Here is a 23,301-nt window from a genome sequence, read left to right as displayed (position 1 = left end):
GAAATACAGCTGAAGCCTAGATGCTATCTTTAGGGAGGAAAAGATCAGGGGGTCTAAAAAATCAATAGAAAACATTTAAAAAAAAAAAAAAAAAGAACAAAGCTGTGGCCGAAACCGGTTTGGTTCAGTGGATAGAGCGTCGGCCTGCGGACTGAAAGGTCCCAGGTTCGATTCAGGTCAAGGGCACATCCCCAGTAGGAGATGTGCAGGAGGCAGCTGATCGATGTTTCTCTCTCATCGATGTTTCTAACTCTCTATCTCTCTCCCTTCCTTTCTGTAAAAAATCAATAAAACATATTTAAAAAAAAAACAAAGCTGTGTAATTAAACATGGTGAGTTATTATCTTGTCTAATATGTTGGGAATCTTCACCCCATCCGGGCAGGGTTCCAAATAGTTCATTTTATTCAAGGTCATTCAGGTTTTCATGTGGTGTATTTCCCTTTCCCAGTGTTGCTGACTCTAAAGAGCGGTCAGCAAGTTTCTCTTCCCTCTTGCCTGTTCTTCACTCATTTGGTGGCAAAGTTCATAGGAGTTGAGGACTTGGAAGATGCTTTGGGAACATTGTCACAGAGGCTCTGCTGAAAGTATTCACAGGGAGAGTGGTCAGTTGGAAGAAAAGACCCTAAGGTGAATACACCGGTCTTCAATAGCAGGCTTAGGGAACTTCTGAAGTGGGTTGGAGGTCAACCTGGTGGACACCATGTTTTGATTTATTTGTTAAAGTTTATGTGGCGATGGTGTGGCTTTCCAGAATGAGTTCTCTCCTGCTGGAAATTTGGGGTGGGGGTGGGGAACTAGGGACATAGCATGTGTCATTTCTTAGACTACTACAGGCATTGCCGTCTCGTTTCCTGGAAGAGATGAATAAAGGTGGGCAGATGTTCTTGGTATCAGCCTCTGTTCGTGAGGATGTGCAGGGGAAATGAGCCGACATCAGGATGCCCAGTCTGGGCTGGCTGCATTCTCACTTCCTGCCACTTTTCCCTTGCCGAGTGCGTGCAAAAGGCTATGGAAGATAACGGGATTGTTTCATGATTTCCTGCTGCTGAGAATAATACATGTCTTGTCCCAGATGTGACGACAGTTACTTTTAGGTGCCGTGGATTGATGTCAGGGTGGTCAGCTCAGGACGAAACCACCCACCTTCAATTTATATAACAGTATTGCTATACTCCTTACTGTTCAAGTGTTCTATGTTAAAAGTTGTGTTTAATTTCTAAAGATTAAGAAGATCAAAACAATTGGTGCTGAAATTTTACCCCTGAGCATGCTCAGTGAAACTGGTCATGCAAGCATGTACAGTGCCATGCTCTTCAAGCCACCCCCCCCCTTTTTTGTAGAAATGTTGCCCTATTTGTCGTCCATACTGTATAGTATTTATTTTATGTTATTGCCATTTAAAGTAATAAACAGAAGCCCTAGCTGGTGGCTAGTGGGTTGGAGCATCATTAATACACCAAAAGGTTGCAGGTTCAATTCCCAGTCAGGGCACATACCTAGGTTTCGGTTCCGTACCCCCTTGGGGCACATGCAGGAGGCAACCGCTCAATGTTTCTCTGTTTCTCTCTCTCTCAGGTCAATAAGAACATATCCTCAGGTGAAGATTTAAAAAAAAATAGAGAATATCGCCCTGGCTAGGTAGCTCAGTTGGTTAGTGTTGATCTGGTACACCAAGATTGTGAGTTCAGTCCCCAGGCAGGGCACATTGACCTCTCTCTCTCTCTCTTTCTCTCTCTGCTTTCCTCTCTCTAAAAATCGATCAATAAAAATTTTTTTAAAAGAGAATGTTTTTGATCACTAGAATTTGTTGGTATTGGATTGTTTCCACTGTGAGGGTCTTAATAATTAATGTTAAATAATTATTATTAAAGCTTCATAATTAATATTAAAGCAATTCATGTTAGATGCCCTTTCAACATGGAAGGTTTGTAATTGAGACATAACATACATTTTACTGTTTATAATAAAAATTATCTATACAAAAAATGTAAACTATTTGCTCTTTTGAATCATCATGATTTCCTAGCTCTTTTGTGCTGTATAGACTTGTATTGGTATAAAGTCACAGATGATGAGTTATTTGACAATGAACTAGCTTTGGAGAGGCAATTGGCATGCCATTTATTAATGGAGAATGCAGCAAAATGACGATACTCAGTTTGTATTTTCCTTTCACGATGCCGTTGCCAATGACAGGTCTGAAATGATCACCTGACAGCCAACTGCTGAGGACTACTGTGTGTGGGGACATGAAGAATTTGGCACAAGCAGCCCGACGTCACATTGTGGTATGAGTTGCTTCCATTTTATTTTTATTTCCCATACATATTATGAAACACTCCTTTTAAAAAGAAATTAAAAGACAATTTTTTGAAAAGGCACTCTATATCTATGTAAAATATTCTAAGTCAAGGGCCTAACCGCCACACATAGAAGATGGCCTAGAATGCAAGCTCAGTTTCAAACACTTGAAACTGGGGCAAAGGGAGCCTTCTTTTCTCTCTATTGGCACCCCTGCCAACTTTGCTAAAACACGATATTGAATTTCCTCAAAGCAAGGGAAAACCAAAGCCCATTTATGTTGCCATGTATTTTTAAACCAACAGCTCCTTTTGCATAGTTTCATTTATTGCGTAATTAAGAAGAAAAAAGACTGTGCTTAAAGGAAAATTCTCTTTAAAATGTTGTTGAAAACTTTGTAAGATACAACACATTATGAAAAAAATTAGTTTTTTTTAATGAAAAGAAAACCACACGATTAAATGTTAATAGTAGACACAGGTTTAGTTTATTCTATGTGAAATCTATGTTCTACGTTTTAATAAAGTGAAAAATATTGACAGAGATGGAAGTATGCCACATTTTAGATTTTATTCATGCTCTTTACAAAGGATGTGACTTCTTTGAAAATAGAACAGATAAAAAATAAAAGCAAATGTTAAAAAATTATCTGAGGCAATTATAACTATTACATATGCTGGAATTTGGCTTGCTCTGTCTTTGCTAAAGGGCTCGGGCAAATTAAAGCTCTCACAACATTCATATATCCCACACATGTAGAAAAAATATTCAAAGATTAAAAATGAATAATGGTAAGAAAAATGAAAGGCCCTCTGTCTTAATTTTCTCATTTAAAGCAATCTCTTCAAAGCTAGAGGATGGGGAAATATTTCATTTATGAAATTTATAGTTTTACTGTGAAATACATACAAAGTGAGTTATTAAAAATTGTAACCCCAAGTACAGAATTCTTGAGCTTTGGCTGGTCACAACAGTTGTAGAATACCTACTGTCTGGAAACTGAGGGATGGCCTGTCAAACCTTTTAATAGGTTAAAAAATCAGCTGGATATTTAGCCACCTTACCCATACTTGTTAATGTCATCTTTCGGAGAGGCACTAGCCAAACTTGCACTTTTCTGAACGTTTTCCAATGTGGATTTTCTTAAGATAATCATGAATTAGTACTGGGTTTTTATTTATAGTAGAACAATTAGGATATTATCTTACTGCTTGGCCCCTTCTGGTAGACTTGAGTCAATGGAAACTACACATAACAGCCAGATATATTCTCAGATATTGTGTGTGTGTGTGTGTGTGTGTGTGTGTGTGTGTGTGTGTGTGTGTGTGTGGTGGGGAAGCATTGTACCATTCTGAGCTATTGAGAAAATAATTTGCCCTAGCCACTTCCTGTGTTTAAAGAATTGCAATGTATTAATATCTGACGAAAGCCCATTTACGATCAAGACACGAGGACAACAGGATGCACTGTTTTTCTTGTCAAGGTAGGATTCTCATGCCTGGCTGATCAACTAGAAAGTTTGATTTTTGCATGCCTCCAGAAGTAAAGACTTGGGGGGTTGTGTTCCAGATTTTGCTTACTCTGGCTGGGTCCCTACTTCAATGTAAACAGAAATACTTCTGCTTGGTCCTCCAGCTTTCAGCCATCGTCACTGTCATGTTTATAAAAATAGATAAAAGCGTGAAGGAGTATGGATGTTTTCTGGCTGCTTCAGATCATATACTCAGGGACATGAAGGACTGCCAGGTTTGTGTGGGGCCGTGTACAGGTAAGCACTCCACAGAGGTCCGGGCTGAGGCATGAGTAGCCCTGTCATTTGGGCCATAGGATACTGCCCCTGGTGTTAGAAGTATGAATGGCGGGAGAAGATGCTGGATGGATTTTGTAGCAAGCCCCATTGGGAGAATCACAATTCAGGGCCTTGGGAATTGTGAGGAAGCTCGTGCTATCTGCCATAGAGAATCATATGTCTTTAAAAAACTACTTCTGCCCTGCTGTGAGGCTCTGTAGAGACAGAAAGCCCATCAGTGGTCACCAAATGGCCATGCAGTGAAGTTTCTCATCATGAACTGGGGCAGATTAACCAAGTCATAAGACAAGGGGGTCCCAGCAGCAACTCATCATAAAATGAAGGGGCTACCTCCCAGATTGAGCATGAGCAGGACCAGAAGATACAAGCAAGATGCACGGTCAGCAGCCCAGAACCCCTGTGGTACCTATCACGGTTGCCCAGTGCCCCTCCTCAGCTTACACCCATGGCTGCATGGGGGATGGTGCATGAGCAACTGAAAGAGGAGGAAAGAGTTTGAGTTTGCTTTGCAGGCGGGCGCACCCTACGTGTGAATGCAAGCGGGAAATGGATGGTAGCTTCTACAGTCCCCTTTGAAAGACAATGGCAAGGCATGCCCGGCCAGTGTGGTTCAGTGGTTGAGCATTGACCTATGAACCAGGAAGTCATGGTTTGATTCCCATTCAGCCTGGGTTTCAGGCTCAATCCCCAGCAGGGGGCGTGCATGAGGCAGCCAATTAATGATTCTCTCTCATCACTGATGTTTCTATCTCTCTCTTCCTCTCCCTTCCTCTCTGAAATCAATAAATTTTTCTTTTTGAAAGAAAGCCAATGGCAAGGCAAAGTGTTCCCACTGGGTAGAGCTTTGAATGGTGCCTTTGGTCATCCATTTTGTATAGAAAGAGAAGTAGCCTGAGGTTAGAATATATACAAACTCATGGGTAGTGGCACATAGCCTGGTCAGTTGGCCAGGGACCTAGAAGGAAAAAATGAATGCAAGGTAATATACACAGAGGTCTGGGTAGGGTCATGTGGATATTCATGCAGGAGTGAGCATGAACTACATCAAATGTCAACATCTACCAGAGAATCACTACTAAAGAGACACTAAACAACCAGATAGAAAAAATTACCCGGACAGTTAACTGACAGCCAGCCCCTGTCATCAGCAAACCCAAGTGCTGGCATGATAGACACATGAATCAAGTGGCCATAGCAGTGGGGATGTAGACTGTGCCAGGAACAAGCATTATTGATTCCCACTTACCACAACTGCCACCAATGAATGTCCAACTGCCAGCAGCAGCAGAAACGAGGGAAGAGGTTGACTCCATTAGGTCCCTTTTTCCCGGAAAGGCTAACAGTTCTTTCTCAGGAATAGCCCCATATTCTGGGTATGGGTTTGCCTTTTCCTGCATTCTGGGACTCAGCCAGACCACTCTGAGGGGCTTACATAGAGTTTAATGCCCTTGTAACTTTGTGCCAGTCCAGGGACTCTACAGCGAAGGAGATGTGGGAGTGGGTCTCTGACCCTCGTCCCATCACAGACCACGCCAGCCAGACGCTGCCATGCTGAGGGAGTGTTGGAACAGCCTGCTGAAGGACCAGCTCAGAGGCAGTCCCCTGAGAGGGCAGCCTGTGCTGGGGTTCTCCACCGGGGATTGCTGTAAACTCCACAGCACATCTCTGACACCACAGGGCCTGACAGATCACACAGCTCATTGGCAGGGCTGCCAGCACCGTAACTTGGATTTGATGCAAAGCTTCTTTCTGCTCTGGCTGCACTCAAGTATAGAAGCAAAAGCAGTACTTTGAGGTGGGAAATGTGTTGTCAGAACCCAAAGAGGCCCAGCAGGCGTTGTGCCTCCTTCTTCATGGTAGGAGATGCAAGATGCAATAGTTACCCTTCTACATTGGAGGGTAGCCTGTCACACCTCACTATCAGGCCCCTTGAAGTTATATAGATCTGCTTAGCAACTATCCAATGCTGTTATCCTTATAGCTACTATTTCTTTTATATGTCTCAAATGTTTGATTCGTTATGCCTGCTAGTGCATTCCCTTTCTCAATTCACCACCAGTGAAAGTTTATGACAGAGACTGTCTATGCCTCCAGTGAAGGTACCAGTCTAGGCAGCGAGTGATCCAGCTCCAAAACCCATCTTACCACTTGCTCTTCCAGCCCTCTGCTGGGACAGCCCAGTTTCTCTGGAAGTAGATGTGAGACAGAGGTTGGGTTGTAAGATATTTGTTGGGGGGTCGACACTTTTTTAAGGAAGAGAAAGCAGAGGAAGAAGTGTGATGTAGGACTGACAGTTTCCAGTAACTCTGAATTTGCCTGTTAAGAGTTGTGCATTTTGGGGGCCAAAATAGCTAGGCCTTTGTATCCCTCTCCTATCAGTCACTAGCTGCAAGCTGCCCTGGGAGCCACCTGGGATGAGGTGGCTCTCTGCTGAATGAGGTGGCTCTCTGCTGGATGAGGTGGCTCTCTGCAACTAAGGCAGCCCCTGAAGGGACTGATGGTTGGAGGCTGTCTGCTGATTGCAAGCCTTGCAGAAGGCTCTGGACAGTGCTTCTCTGTCTGCTACACAAACACCTTTTTTCATGCGCCTCCCCCACAGCCCCTCAAGTATTCAGGCTCCTTTTCTGTTTCTCTCCCATTCACTTTTTCTCTTTTCTCCTCTGTTTATCCCTAACCTACACAAAATCCTAGCCTGCCCTCCAACCAACCATCTCCAGGGCTGAGTGCAAGACAATAATGGGAGAACCATTTCTTTGTTTTGTCATCTCACTTCTTTTAGTGGCTGTCAGCTCTGAGCTGGATTGACATGTTTTTGCATAAGGTTCACAAAGCCCTTTCAAATACCTTTTTGAATTTTACTTCTCATAACTGCTCTGTGAGGAAGCTGGGGTCATTGCTCATCTTACAGATGAAGAATCAGAGGTCTAGAGAGGTGACGTGACTTCCCCAATCTATTCAGATCCTGTAAAGTGTCAGACCCAGGGCTTGACCCAGGTCTTCCGATCCCAAGTCCAAGACTGCTGTGTCCCAGCTACTATGCCTACCTTGTAATGGGAAGATTGAGGGCAAGACAAGCAAGTATTTGCATTAAAGAAGATAAAAGCTAATAATATTCTGGTACCAATTCTGGAAACCAATGGGAGGGAGCAGTATCCCATGTACCACCAAGCAATTTTCAGACACCAGCTGGGTGTCCTACAACTCAACTCAATTCTGACACTATCTACCTGGAGACAGTGTCATATTCCACAGGGTAAGGGCTCAGTCTTACAAGATTGTACCCTGCCCCTCCCACTTCAGGTGGCAATCACAAGTCCAATTTGTCACCTGGGCTTTTGATAGACCAGCTATAGATCGGAGGTTCCCAGGACCTCCTCCTTAGGTTAAATTAATTTGCAACAGGGCCTCAATGAATTCAAAGAAACATTATACTTACTAGGTTAACAGTTTATTGTAAAAGGATACAACTCAGGAACAGCCAGATAAAGCTGATGCCTAAGGAAAGGTATGGGGAAAGGGTGGGAAGCTTCCAAGTTCTCCCCAGAGCTTGCCACGCCTTCAAATCTCCACATGTTCACCAACCTGGAAGCTCTCTGAACCCTGTCCTTATGTTTTTTTATTTTTTTTAAATATATTTTTATTGCCCTGGCCGGTTTGGCTCAGTGGATGGAGCATCGGCCTGCGGACTGGAAGGTCCGGGGTTTGATTCTGGCCAAGGGCATGTGCCTTGGTTGCAGGCGCATCCCCAGTGGGGGATGTGCAAGAGGCAGCTGATCGATGTTTCTAACTCTCTATCCTTCTCTCTTCCTCTCTGTAAAAAAATCAATAAAATATATTTTAAAAAAAGTTAAAAAAATATATTTTTATTAATTTCAGAGAGGAAGAGAGAGGGAGAGAGAGATAGAAACATCGATGATGAGAGAGAATGATTGATTGCCTGCCTCCTGCACGCCTCCTACTGGGGATTGAGCCTGCAATCCAGGTATGTGCCCTTGGCTGGAATAAACCTGGGACCCTTCAGTCTTCAGGCCGATGCTCTATCCACTGAGCAAACCAGCCAGGGCTGTCCTTTGGGGTTTTTATGGAGGCTTCATTACATAGACATGACTGATTAAACCATTGGCCATTGGTGATTGTTTCAACCTCCAGGCCCTTTCTTCTCCCAGGAGGCCAGGGGGTGGGACTGAAAGTTCCAATCCTGTAATCACGTGGTTGGGTCTCCTGGCAACCAGCCCCCATCCTTAGGTGCAGTCCGAAAGTCGCCTCATTAATACAACAAAAGATACTGTTGTCACTCTCATCGCTTAGGAAATTCCAAGGGTTTTAGAAGCTCTGTGCCAGGAACAGTGACAAAGACCAAATACATATTTCTTATTATAAATCATGGCATTGCAGCGAACATAGGTGGGTGATTGCCGTCTTGTTTCTAGGACCCACCAGCTGGATGTTGGTGACATACTGGGCAGAATGAACTGGTCTAAAGGATGCATTTTGATCCTGGTAAGCTTTGTATCTAAGTTTTCCCCCCCAGGGCCAACCAAAAAAAAAAAGAAAAAAAAATCTCTGGTTACCATGTGGAAATGGAAAATAACCCTTCTCTATCCTCTTCTCTGCCTTCACACTCACCCTCTACTGTCCCTTTTCCACACAGCAGCTGGAGTGACCTGTCATAAAATATAAGCCAGATCACAATACTGCCCTCCTGGAAACCTTCCAGCGGCTTCCCACAACTCTGCGAACACAATCCAAAGTCCCCCCTCCCCCCCAGGGCCCCCACGCCTTTACATGGTTTGATTCCAGGATACTTCCCAGACTTCCCATCACTTTCTCCCTTGTTCACCTCCCTCCAGCCACAGTGGCCTCCTAGCTGTTTCTCAAACACATGGAGTACATTTCCTCTTCTGTTTTCCTGGAAAATTCTTTCCCCAGACGCTTGTGTGGCTCACTTCTTCACTCCATTCTGGCATCTGTTCAAGGGTCTCTTTCTCAGCCAGGCCTACCCTAACTGCCCTCTGTCATACACCCTCCCCTTTGCGCGCTCTCCTCTTTCTCCTGCTGTATTTTTCTTTCTGGTGCTTATTACCATGTGACATTATGCCTTATAATTGTTTGTTTACTTGTTTATTGTTTCCCTCCCTCCACCTCAACGAGAAAGCAAGTCCCATGTGTCAGGCAATTCGTCTATTTTGTTCTTTGTGTGTCTCCGGCTCCTGAAACAAGGCCTAGTGTGGGACCTCAGTATAGATTTGTTGAATAAATAAATGCATCCTCAGTTTTCCTTCTTTTTCTTTGTAAGGAATCGTGGACTCTTGTCCTTAATTCACCATTGGGGACTATGGTGAATTGTTTACTGTAAAAAGCGTTGTTTTAACTCGAAGTATTAACCAGAAAAAAATGTATTAACTTCGATTCTCTTCCTTTCTGATTGCTTGATTGCTTCAGCTACATTCAAGGTAGTTGAGATTCTCTTTGTCAAGTAGAAATATCTGGGCTTGACCTCCACAGCTTTTATGATCAATTCTGCCTGTTATTACCAGGTCCAGTCATCTCCTGCTACAGCTTAGCTTAGGAGTTCTTAGCATGGACTTGGTGAACCTACATGAAATTAATGGTTGGAATTCTGGGGACTCAAGAAGCTCTTGAACTTGAGCCAGAATTGTGTGTGCATTTTTCTGGATTTTAAAGAAGACCCAGTACCTCCTACGAAGATTAAGAACTCCTCAAATAGGAGAATTATCATCATTCACCATGCCTTCTTCCACTTTGTTGTTAATATAGGACTATTGATCAGGCAGAGGTTTCATGCATAGTCGAAGTCTGAAGCTTTCCCTTCTCTTCCTTAAGAGGGAGTAACAACATTAAAAAGATTTGTTCGTTGTGAAAGTTAACTGTGAAATACTAAAGGAGGAAAACCTAGGATTAATCTAGCAGTCCATCTCTCCTCCCAGTCACCTCCAGTTCCTTTATGTAGTGATATGCCAAGCACACTCATAACATATTTAACTCCATCCATCTGCCATCCACGTATCCTCAGTCTTACCCATCCATCCAAAAAATTCCCCACAGTATGTTGTTCTCAAATGAGTGAAAAACATTCTGTTTTCTCTTCAGATTCTAACCCCAGGAACATAATTCCAATTTAACATACAATGTTGGCACGGCTTTCTTCCCTGATATGTTTAATACTTTTCTGATCTTGGACATTAAGAATAATGTCTCGCCCTAACCAGTTTGGCTCAGTGGATAGAGCATCGGCCTGCAGACTAAAGGGTCCCAGGTTCGATTCTGGTCAAGGGCATGTACCTTGGTTGTGGGCACATCCTCAGTAGGGAGTGTGCAGGAAGCAGCTGAATCGATGTTTCTCTCTCATTGATGTTTCTAACTCTCTATCCCTTTCACTTCCTCTCTGTAAAAAATCAATAAAATATATTTTTAAAAAAAGAATAATGTCTCGCCCTGCCAGTTTGGTTCCGTGGATGGAGCATCGGCCTGTGGACTGAAGAATCCCAGGTTCGTTTCTGGTCAAGGGCATGTGCCTGGTTGCAGGCTTGATCCCTGGCCCTGGTCAGGGTGCATGCATGAGGCAATCAGTTGATGTGTCTGACTCTCGCATGGATGTTTCTCTCTCTGTCTCTCCCCCTTCCTTCTACTCTCTCTTAAAAAAAAAAAAAGAATAATGTCTCTAACCTGGCCAATGTGGCTCAGTGGTTGTGTGTCCACCCATGAACCAAGAGGTCACGACACATGTACAGATTGAGGGCTCAGTACCCAGTGGGGGGCATGCAGGAGGCAGCCTATCAATGTTTCTCTCTCATCAATGTGTCTATCTCTCTATCAAAACATATATAAATAAATAAATAAAAAATAAAAAAGATAGTCCCAGCCCTAAAAAACACACACAAAGATATTCAAGAGTAAAAGGAAGAATGAATCACTCTTTTTTTTAACTCGTTATGAAAAATTTAAGCCTATAGACAAATAGAATAGTAAGACAAATAGCTACATATCCTAACCTAGAGTTAACAATTGTCAATATATTATCACATGTTTTATTATTATTATTATTTGCAAATGTATTTTAAAGATGTAATGACATTTCACTCCTAATCCTTCAGTGAGAAGCTCCAAAAATAAGAAAATTTTTCTTTATATGTACAACACCCCATTATCACACCTAACAAGATTAACAATAATTCCTTAATGTCACCTAATTCATAGTCTATATTCCAAATTTCCCATTTGATCCCAAATGTGTCTTTCACTGATTCATTCAAATCAGAGTTCAGTCAAGGATCACACATTGTTCTAGGTTACTGTGTATTTTAAGCCTGTTTAGATCTGGAATGCTCTCCCTCCTTGCTCTGTATAACTTTTTTCCTCTTGTGATCAGCAGATACAATCTCTGTGTGTATGTGCTCCTGTGCATGTGTGTGCTTGTGCGTGTGTATTGGGCTTGGGCGGGGGGAGGTGACTAAGGCTGAGTCTTCATATATAACATGGGCTGATCATACGAAATTATTTAATTTAAATACTGGGGATGTTTTTTATTTCTCAAAGACAAACTGAATACTGTTTTGAATAGTATATACCATTTTCTTGAACCTCACTCTTCTCCTCTACATAAGGAGAATTTTAATCCTTGTGCTGTCTATTCCATAGGTGTGTCATGAGGGTCAAACAGGACAGTTTGTGAAAGCACCTTGCTCACTCGTATGCACCTGTAAGTCAGCATTCTTTTTATTATTTCCTCCAGCAGAATGACCTTGAACCTGAGAATTAGCATAAGATCTAAATGCTGCTGGAAGCAGAGGGGAACAAAGGAAGAAAAGTCCTCTTAGAACCTATTCATCTGCTTGTTTCTCTTTCCCCTCAAAATCCAAACCCCCAACCTACATCCATGGTAGTAACTTTTCTTTAAATTAACTTTATTCAGGTGGCATTGGTTAATAAAATTATATCGGTTTCAAGGGTACAATTCCATGACATCATCTGTATATTGCTTGGTGTGCCTACCACCCAAACTCAAATCTTCTGTCACCATATATTTGACCCCTTTACCTTTTATTACCCCACCCCACCCCCACCCCCTACCGTAGTAACTTTTAAAACCAAAGTTTCAAATAGGCAATGTGGGTTCCCTCCACTTCCCTCCAAACAGCCTGAGCCTAGTATAAGCAGCTGCCAGGCGTGGCCCGGGGGCAGGGAAGAGAGAGGCAGCCGGTAGAGCTGCAGGACCAGCTGCAACCTGTTGGCATAAACAGCCCTGTGCTCCCACCCACTCCTTTCCGCCCTGCGTGCGTCAGCGCCCCGCAGCGCACGCCGGAGCCTCGGTGCTGCAGTCAGTGTGATTTCCTGTGCGAATGAAAGTGCAAAAGGATGAATGGGTGACTGGTCGTCCTGTCACACTGGTGACACCTAGGGTCTGGCTGTAGGAAACGCCTCTGGTTCGCCGCCTGCCTTGTGATGGCAGGTCTTCTCTGAGAGCTGCTTTCCCCCAGCGTGGGAGATGCTGCGCCTTTGGCTGCAGCCCGTGTGGGCGTCCCCTGCTTTACGTTTTAGCAGTGGTTCTCAACCTTGGCTGCACATTAGAATCACCTGGGAATCTTTTTAAAATCCTGATTTCTGGGCCTCATCCTCCGGAAATTCTGTTTCTTTGTTATGGGGTGGGGCCACAACATTAGTAACAAAGAATTTCCGGAGGATGAGGCCCAGAAATCAGGATTTTAAAAAGATTCCCAGGTGATTCTAATGTGCAGCCAAGGCTGAGAACCACTGCTTTAGCTGTTTACAGTATAATGAGATTATGGGCCCCTGGGACCTTCGTGCTGGAAGAAAGGTCAAGGTTATTGACGCCAATAATAGTCAAATACGCCCTTCACACTATTGCTTATGCGCAGTTCGTGAAGTGGTTAAGAGCGAGACTTCCTGGGTTCACATTGCACCTACTAGCTGTGTATTCTCACACACATTACTTAGCGGCTCTGTCTTAGTTCCCTCATCTGTAACACGTGGGTTACAGGGTTGTGTGGGGACCAGCAGACTATGTATCTCTATCTACATCTGCAAAGCTGAGGCACAGAGGCTTTGAGAAACTTGCCGGAACAACAATTAAATGGTTAAGTAAGAATTTGAGCTTGGGCCTCTTAAGCTCTAATATCTTCAAGAATTGGAAAATAACTAATTTTTCCCATTGAGACTTTGGTTTTCACAGTGGTTGGCACATAAATTCTCAAATGATAGCAATTATTATTGTTAATTTTTCCTTAGGGGTATATAAATATATATATTAATTTCAGAGAAGAAAGGAGAGTGAGAAAGAGATAGAAACATCAATGATGAAAGAGAATTATTGATCGGCTGCCTCCTGCACACCCCACACTGGGGATCCAGCCCAAAACCCAGGCATGTGCCCTGACTGGGAATTGAACCATGATCTTCTGGTTCATAGGTCAGTGTTCAACCACTGAGCCACTGCAGTGGGGCTAGCATTAATTTCTATTAATACTTTATATATTGCCAATGCTCTTTCTTTTTAAAGAATTTTTTATTGATTGATTTTTAGAGAGAGAGAGGAAGGAGAGAGAGTTTATTATTCTGCTTGTTTATGCATTCATTGGTTGATTTTTGTATGTGCCCTGACTGGAGATTGAACCCACAACTTTGGCTTATCAGGACGATGCTCTAACTAACTGAGCTACCAGGCCAGGGCTCAATGCCCTTTCAAATCACCTTTTTTCTCTTTTTAATTTTTTTTCTCCTTGCTGAAGCAGGCTTTACTTGATTTTACCTGTATAAAATATCAGTAGAGGATTCTTGCCTCTGGACAGCTGTGTCCCACAGAAATAATAACAGAATGGGTACAGAACCATTTGACAAAAGTTACTTTCTCTTGTAGCGCAGGAACTTTTAGTCAGAATTCAGTCCCTTAGTGGTTCTGAGAGGAACTGCTCTTACTGTTTTTTTTTTTTTTGTTGCTCGAATCCTTTTTCTTCCTGAAGACTCAGGATAATTAAATGTCAATAGACATTTATTCTAACCCTCCATCAGATGGTGAGCGGTAGCCTCTTCAAACGCACAGCCGGGATGGCGTGCTCCGGGGGCAGCTTGTTCCATTTTGGATAGCTCTTATTATTTACTTTGTTTATTTATTCATTTATTGGGAGCTGAGAGCTATTGCCAAACAATCCACTGTCTTTACTTTCCACTGAGGGATACAGTGGAAAGTAAAGACATCATGTTCTCATAAGACAACCAGATTCTGCATCCTTGATTTTCTTCCTATTGATATCACTTTTGTCCTCTGGAGAAACAGAACAAGGCCAACTCCTGGTCCTCACAATAACCTTCTTATACTTGAGGATGGTTTTCTAGTGGCCTGTGCGACTAACATTTTCCTTCCAGGGTTTCCTTGTAAAGATAGTACTTTAGTTAATATTGGCAGATGACCTAAAGGTGATAAAAAAAGTGCGTCTTATTTATTTTCTCTGAGTCTCAGTTTTCTTATCTTTGAAATAAGGATAATTATATCCAATCGGTAACTGAAAAATTGAGTTATTGTGTTACTTGTGTGAACTAGAATAAATGGGTACACATATCAGTGCGTGTTAATAACATTAAGTATCTTGAACTGTATGCATATGTGTACCAGGTACTCTTCTAAACGCTTCACATTTAACTCACTGTCATAGTAACTCTGTGGGGTGGGCACTATGATTATTCCCATTTTACAGATAAGGAAGCAGAGGCACAGAGAGCTCAAGTAACTTGTCCAAAGTCACACAGCCAGTAAGTGGTAGAGCTGGGACTTGATCTGAAGCAGTATGGCTCTAGAACCCTTGCTTATGTGTCTCTGGTTGGCAGCCATTTTTATATTGGGAGAGATGAGAGAGGGACAAAAGTCAAATATGTAGAAGGTAAAGGGGAACTTAGAGATTGAACTTAGAGCCTGATTTGATCTGTTTTATTTTATTTTTTTAAATATGTTTTTATTGATTTCAGAGCAGAAGTGAGAGGGAGAGATAGAAACATCAATGATGAGAGAGAATCATTGATCAGCTACCTTCTGCAAGCCCCCTACTGGGGATGGAGCCTACAACCTGGGCATGTGCCCTTGACCAGAAATCAAACCTGGGACCCTTCAGTTTGCAGGCCTACACTCTATCCACTGAGCCAAACAGGCTAGGGCTCATCTACTGTTTTAAATATGTGTCTTCAGTTTGAAATTTAGTCTCTCTGGTTCACAGTCTGGTCTCAAAAGGGGCTCCCTTCTTCCCTGATTGCAGCTTCCATCCCATTCAGCCCCTACTCACACGTGCCGGTTCTCTGTATACCTCGTTGTGTGGTTCTTGGCAGCAAATATCTGTTTTCATCATTTGTTAGTTTCTTAGATTGATTCAACTTACAATCATATTTTTTCACTTACGTGTGGCTTTCTTGGTGTAATTTGGTTTCTAGCCATTTGTTTCTCCAAATCAGTGTGCTAACCTGGGAAATCACAGTTTCAACTCAAATCACAAACAAGGGGATAATTGCCTTAATATATAGAGAGCTTTTACACATCAATGAGAATAAGAACAACAGCCTAGGAGAGAACTACATGAAAAGACACTCATCCTCAATTATTATTAGAGAAATATATGTTCAAGTTATGATGTTTTTCCCTAAGGCAAAGATAGGTACATAGCTCTTCATCTGTGTTTATGTCTACGATCGTAAGTTCTGCTGGTGAGACCGTAGGAAAATAGGTATTCTCATATGTTGCTCTTGGTAAAATATATTCGCATAGCCTCTATGAAAGTCAAAATCATGAATGTGTACACCCTTTGTTTAGGTCAGTTTCTCAACCTGAGCACTAGCAACATTTTGGGTCAGATACTTTTTTGTCCAGTGTTGCAGGATGTTTAGCAGCACACCTGATGCCGGCAATACCCATACCCACTAGGACAACTGAAGTGGCTTCTAGACATTGCCAAATACCCCCTCGGAGCAAAACGTTGTCTCTAGTCAAGAACCACGGATTGAGGTCTTTCATTGCTGCGTAACATCTACCCCAGTCTTATTGGCTTGAAATAACAACGATTTCATTTACTCATGATTCTAAAATCTAGATTGGACCTAGCTGGGCAGTTCCTCTGCTACTCTTGCCAGTGGTCACTCATGTGGCTGCATTTATTTGGTGGCACTGGCTGAATTCAGCGGGGGGACTGAGATGGCTGGGGTTTCTCTCTCTCTACAATGAATCCCGTCCTCTTTCCCCAGACACGGTCTCTCAGTATAAGAAGAAAGTGAGGGCATGACACTCTCTTCGTGTGGTTTGCCAGCAGGGTAACCAGATTTTTTACATGCAACTCAGGGCTTCCAAGGACACGGAAGTGAGAGCTGACTGGCCTTCCTAAAATTGTGGCTTATTTTCAGCTAAGCAATTTTTCTACATTTCTATGCAAAGTGAGGAATCTGTCCAGAAAGTCACCTTTGTGACTTTATCTTATTGATTTATTTGGTATCTGGATAAGACTAGTTCAAGCAGAAATTATGCAAAACGTTTGCCATTGGCCTCTGCTGGGTCACAGTATTCCAAGCCTGGATTCCCTGGTCCTCAGGACTTAACCTGCCCTGGCCCTTCCCTTTTCACCATCTTTCTTCTCAAATTTCTGTTCTTGGGATTAACATCCTTTAGATCTTAGCTTAACTATCACTTCTGTATTCTCTGACGTTATCCGGAACACCCCTTCCCCACCCCAGCTCCGACACGTGGCCAGAACCACCTGTGCAAGTACTTGGAAGCCTCTGCTTACATCACTGCCATTGTTGCCTTGGCCAAAGCAAGTCATACCGCCAAATCCTGAGTGAACGTGGGCGGAGACCTCACAAGAACGCCAATACTGAGACATGTGATTCACTGAGGGTCATCAGTGTAACTTCTACCCCTCCTATTATTCCTAATTTTCGTTATCTCCTTTACAGAATTTATCACAATCTGTATTACCACTTGCTAATTGGTTCACTTGTCACTTCCCTTCTATTAGAGAGAGGAATCCCATGTGCTGTCTTATTCACCTCCAGAATCTGTCAGTGTTTGGCACGCAGGGCAACACTAAGTGTTTGTTGAATAAATAACTGAGCTCGGAGTTTTCTAAGCTGTGTTCAGCTCATTCACAGAAGACCATGTGACCATGGAGAGGGCTGAAATTCCTCCCTTGGTTTTTAAGCACCTTGTACATTTTGACAGTGTTTTTTTTTCTGAAGAAGAAGAAGAAAAAAAACCCTTCAGTTTAAAGGTGTGGAAAATTCTTACATCCAAATGGAGCATAAAATCAGATTTTCCTACTTTTGTCATTTTATAACATTTTCCCCCTGTACTTCTAGAAACTTGGGAAATATTTGATGACTTTTGTTAGTTATAATATTTCAAGTAATCTTGATGATCTTTCATGTTCTTTTTTAGGGGGGGGGATGTAGAAAAGGATTTGTGGAATTCGGATGGACTGCTGATGACTTCTGAGAAATTAACTGTGGATTTTTGAATCAATGGTGATCTTAAGTTCCCTGGAGACTTCTTTTGTTGCCCTGATATTTTGTTTTAGGGATATATTTTTTTTTCTTGTTTTTTAGTTTTTAAAAATAACTATGGAAAATGCAGAAAGTTTTTATACACTATATTTTGGGGAAATTTGACAGCTATGAATTTATGCAAATAAGGTACTACTCTTGCATTTCCTTCCTAATTATTCTCCTTTGAAGAGCACACAGGATCCTTAATCCTTCAAGGTAAAGTGGATTTATGCTTCTTTGCTGGTTGTCCAAAAGGGAGGAGTAGCAAGGAAGGGATAAAACCTCGGAGATAATGGATGATTTCAGGATATTGCTATCATTTTAAATTAAAGTCTATATATATATACCAGCTTTCTCAATTTTTATACAAATTCACTATTTAAAATTGTTCAGTACACATCTATATGTGAACATGATGAAAAGAAGTTACATTTCTCAGGTGTATTTCTCCAGCTTACATATACCAGGTAGTCCTCATACAGCAAACATAAGATAGTGGTAGCAATATTGCATATACCTTAGGCATCGTAAAGCAAATCTTAATAAAAAATAGTAGCAACTTTGTTCTAGTTGAGTGGCCCCAGGCTACTCATTTCCCTTCTCAAGGACAGTGTCCTCAACTGTGAGAGGAGGCAATTGGGGAAATGTCCCTTCTAGTTCTTGGGTCTGGGTGCCAGCAGCAAAGCAAAACCACTTATGTAAAGATGCCTGTTTAGGCTCTTACAATAGAAAAATACTAAGGATACTTAACAAATACTACAGGTATTTGTGCAAATTTTGAAGATGTCAGATGGGAATCAGGAATCACCTTTTTCATGTCATGTTTTTTGAATGAGAAAAAACGAAAGAGGTTTAATTCCTACTTACCTAACAGAACTTAGAGGCCTAAAATAAATAAATAATATTTCCCCTCTCTCTGAAAAGACCATGTCAGAGTTTTAGCTGTAGTAGGATTGCTTACATCACACTTTAAAGCAAGTCTCCAGAAAGTTTAACTGGAAATTTGTGGTCTTCCTAACAAGCTGATGAAGTGTGAAAATGAGTTAGTTGGATGGAAGGACATACAGAAAGAAGAGATGGTTTTGTAGCTACTCAGCTGAGCCAGAGCAGAGAAAGGTCACACTAACATTCTGTAATGTTACTGCACCAGGTCAAGGGGTGGTGGTGGGTGGAATTCTTCTAAGTCTTTTAATAAAGGTGAGGGTGGCAAACAGCATATCAACACCTTCCTAGTGAAACATTAGTCACCAGGAGAAAAATTTCCATGCCCACACACTAAGTGTAACAGGGAACAAGTATGAACAGGAAACCATGATTTAAAAGCAATCTGTTCAGACCCTCATGGAATGAAACACTGCTTGTTGGAATTACTAAGTTCTACAGCCTGAGAGAAAACAAAGGGGAAGAGTGGGTGAGAGTCAAGTGAGGTTTTGAGCTGGGAAACTTAAGCAAGCAGAGGCACTAAGTGCTAAACGCAGAGGTGCGCAAACTCTTTTTTCCAATCTTGGTATCTGGTCCTTTCCACTTTCCTGAGGGCTCTGTGAACTCCTTTGTCATCTACTCAGCAAGGAGTGTCACCGTGCAGAGTGAATCTTTGAATCTTCAGGTGGCCAGTCTACCAGTTGTGAGGAAGTGGGCAGGACAGGAATGTCCTGGGTAAGATCTGTTTAATAATCATAGTACAATGTGGAACTGTTGTGGCAGATGTGTATACAGGACCATTGGAGCTGAGGGGAGGCCCAGACTGACACTAGAGTGTTTATGGAGGGGGTGACATTTAATATAGTTCTCAGGAGATGAAAAGGACAGTGGCAAGTATGGTACAGGGTTGGGCCAGCCAGGGTGAAGGATGGGAGAACTGCATTTAGAGAGATGAGGAAAGGGAGGCACCTATAGAGCCAGGGAGGTTTGAAAGAATAAGACATGTTTGGAGCGAGGCTGCTGTTTTCCACCATGAAAAAGTTTCAGTCCTTGAGGTGATGCTCACCACATGTTTCTCATGGCCTTTCCCTCCAACTGGATCCCTGGAGCCCTCGGTTCCCTATCACCACACACACACACACACACACACACACACACACACACACACACAAAATACATAAAAATAAAAATAAAAAAAGTGATTGTGAGAGTAAGATTCCAATTTAGCCAATCGTGGAGGTGACCAGAGGCACCCATAACACAAGTTGCTGAGCACTTGTGGGCTGTGTAGCTAAACCCCTTACCGAATTACCAGATTTAATTCTCATAATGACTCCATGTGCTAACTACTCTCATTGTTCCCATATTAAAATGAAGGAACTGAAGCAGAGAGAGGCTAGGAATCTTGTCTGAAGTCCTCTAGCTAGTGAGGTATGGATCCTACTTCTAACCTAGGCAATCCGACCGAAGGGTGTCAACTCTGCGCCAGTGTGTTCTGCTTCAAGAATGAGCACCGCCACCACTAGAAAACAACACAAAACATCGTATGAGCATCCCACTCATCCTGGGGCTGCTCCCCTCCAATGGAGAGGACAGCACAACAGTGAGGGTATCCCATATTGTGTAAATGGATGACATGTTGACCAGATCTGTCTTCAAGGGAGGGCATGCGGCCCAGCTCTGAGTGCTGCTGGCAGCTGGCCCTCTGAGGGACTACTTCAGCAGCTGAGTCCCCTTGCCCAAGGTCATGCCACTCCTCAGTGACTGATGCAGGAGGGTATAGGAAGGTTTAGCCATGTGGGCCCAATACTTCTGAAGGGCCATGCTAGCTTCAGGGTCTTCAGGGGGTCGGGTGAGCCTGTTGTAGGGCCCACATTGCAGCTCAACTTCTCCCTCTGTCCCATCCTGCTTCCACAGGTGGCTACCACTTGAGTATTCTTCAATGAACGCACTGCCCCTGGATCTCACGGCCTGCTTCCCCGGGGACCCAATTGGTGACGACAGTAACGCCATTGACCAGAGAGATCTCTGGCCACTCACTTTGTTCTGCCTCCTCTGCAACTTCCTTTCACATTAATTTCCTTTGATTTTTTTCATGTTCCTGATAAATATATAAGAACAAGAGTTTAAAAATTATCAAAGGTAGGCTACAAGAGATTAATCCGCTTTTTTTGGTTAATATACTTTATTTAGAGCAGTTTTAGGTTCATAACAAAACTGAGCAGAAGGTACAGAGATTTCCCTCTACCCCTTGCCACCCTTCCCCATTAATGCATCCATTTCCCGGGGCTTTGGCAATAGATGTAAAATAAGTAAGACCTCTTTAAAACCAAAAACTTTCACTAAAATAATGTATGTGAGCTTAATTGTTATTTTCAATGTTTGAGGGATTGACAGGCTTGATTCCAATAGGCTCTTGCTGTGTGTGACCGTAGGCCAGCTCCTTAAACTTTTCCAGTCCTGGTGTCCTCGTCTCTAAAATTGGAATAATAATTATTGGGAGGATTGGATAACATAGCCAAGCAAAGTGCCTGGCACTTAATAAAGATTCATAAAATGGGCATTTTTCCCTGTAAATTTGGCACTGCGCAGGCCACAGGGTGTACTTGTTTCCGGTGGCTGCTGTAACACATTACCACAGACTCGGGGGCTTAAAACAGTAGGCATTCGTTCTCTCATGCCAGAAGTCCGGGTCCCGTTTCACTAGGCTGAAATCAAGGTGTCACCAGGCCTTTCCCCCTCTGGAGGCTCTAGGGGAGAACCCTGCCTTGCCTCTCTTCCAGCTTCTGGTGGCTGGTGGCATGCCTTGACTTCTGGCGGTATCACCCCAATCTCTGCCTCCATGGTCACATTATCTTCTCACCTGTGTGTGTCACATCTCCTCTCTGCCTTCCTCTTATAAGGAGACCAGTGATTGCAGCTAGGGCCCACTTTGATAACCCAGGGTAATCTCCCCAAAGGAAGATTCTTAATTAAATCCCATCTGCAGACTCTGTTTCCATACAAGGGGATATTGCCAGGTTCTAGGATTGGGATCTGGTATCTGTGGGGGCTATTTTTCAGCCTGCCATACACGGTGACACCATTCCCGGCCTGTCTTTGTAAGGCCTGGTCGGAAACATTTCACCTTTGAACCACTAGAATCCTTCCAGTTTGTCATTCAAAACCATCTGCCTTATTTTTAGAGTAAATTATTACTATTTTTAATCTCCACCATATGATATGTTTATTGATTTTAGGAAGAGGGAAAGGGAGAGAGTTATTTACAGTTGTGGGACAGTTGTAGCAGATGTGTATACAGGACACGGCCATCGGAGCTGAGGGGAGGCCCAGACTGACCCGAGAGTACAGCGCAGGAAGCTGACTACAGTGAGAGAAAAACATCAATGTGAGAGAGAAACATAGATTGGTTGCCTCTGCTCAGGATCTAATCCTAGTTCCACAACCTAGGTATGTGCCTTGATTGGGAACCCGCCACCTTTTTTTTTTAAAAAAATATATATTTCTTTATTGATTTCAGAGAGAATGATGAGAATCATTGATTGGCTGCCTCCAGCAGGTCCCCTACAGGGGATTGAACCCACAACCCAGGCATGTGCCCTTGGCCGGAATCAAACCTGGGACTCTTCAGTCCACAGGCCAACGCTCTATCCATTGAGCCAAACCAGCTAGGGCGGGAACCCACCACCTTTTGATGTTCAAGACATTCCAGCCAACTGAGCCACACTGTCAGGGCCCATCTGTATTGTTTCCTGAGAACTTTCCTCCCTCTTCCAGAAGGGGCAGTGGCTCCCAAAGCTGGGTGTCTCTTTAAGCCTTTAACTTAAAGTAGTTCTCAACCTGTGGGTCGCAAACAATGAAAATACATCCTGCATATCAGATATTTACATTATGATTCATAACAGTAGCAAAATTACAGTTATGAAGTAGCAACGAAAATAATTTTATGTGGGGGTCACCACAACATGAGGAACTGTATTAAAGGGTCGCGGCATTAGGAAGGTTGAGAACCACTGAAAGGTCTCAGCACTGAACCGCTCTGCCATTTTGCAAGGCTTTAATTAATTCAAGAATGCTCTCTAGCTCTGTTTCTCAAACTTACACATTCCAGGCCCCTCTGATTCAGTAGGTGTGAGGTCTGGGAATCCAAAATTTTCCAATGCCCCAGGGAAATCTTATCATCAGCTAAGATTTAGAAACATTCAGTCCTACAAAGTCCTGAACCAAAATGTTTGAAATAGGAAATTCTCCTTCCCGCCTGCTGGGTGTGTCATGGTTACACGACTGAGTTTTTAGTAAAAGAAAGAAAGAAAGAAAAACCAACAACACAGAACAGAAAACTGAACAATCCTATTTGGACTATACTCACTGAGAGTTCCCTAACGGGAAAGCTTCCAATTCCGAATTAAACAGGGAATGACGACGGTCCGGATTTGGCAATTCTGCTGCTGTCACTTGCTCGGAACCTCGTGGGTCTGACATCCAGCCCCGGCCGCGCCCAAGGCTTTTCCTCCGTGACAGCAGCTCCAGCGAGGGGCGTGGTGGTGGTGGCTGGGCTACCCCAGTCCGGGTGGGGGCGGCCATACAGGGGCACTCAGACACTGGGGTGGGCCGGGGAGTGGCTTTCAGCGCCACCCCTGCGAGCGGCAGCCATTCCAGAGAGGCGCGGGCAGGGGGCGTGGGGAGCCGGAGGTGTATTTATTCTGCCTTTAGGAC

At 43.1% G+C, this 23,301-nt stretch overlaps 1 long non-coding RNA gene across 1 annotated transcript in view; it reads left to right on the top strand.

The window, feature by feature from the left end:
- LOC132211994 (uncharacterized) overlaps nucleotides 1–4,061 on the top strand; it is a 40,551-nt gene extending 36,490 nt beyond the window's left edge. The window contains exons 2-3 of the long non-coding RNA XR_009447622.1: nucleotides 2,199–2,290; nucleotides 3,939–4,061. This is a non-coding gene — a long non-coding RNA (uncharacterized LOC132211994). The remainder of the gene's footprint in view (nucleotides 1–2,198; nucleotides 2,291–3,938) is intronic.
- Nucleotides 4,062–23,301: the final 19,240 nt, after the last annotated feature.

The sequence above is a fragment of the Myotis daubentonii genome, chromosome 11 (genome assembly GCF_963259705.1).
Source record: "Myotis daubentonii chromosome 11, mMyoDau2.1, whole genome shotgun sequence".
NCBI classification, from domain to species: Eukaryota; Metazoa; Chordata; class Mammalia; order Chiroptera; family Vespertilionidae; genus Myotis; species Myotis daubentonii.
The sequence above is the reverse complement of the archived record's forward strand: the minus strand, read 5'-3'. Positions and strand labels throughout refer to the sequence as shown.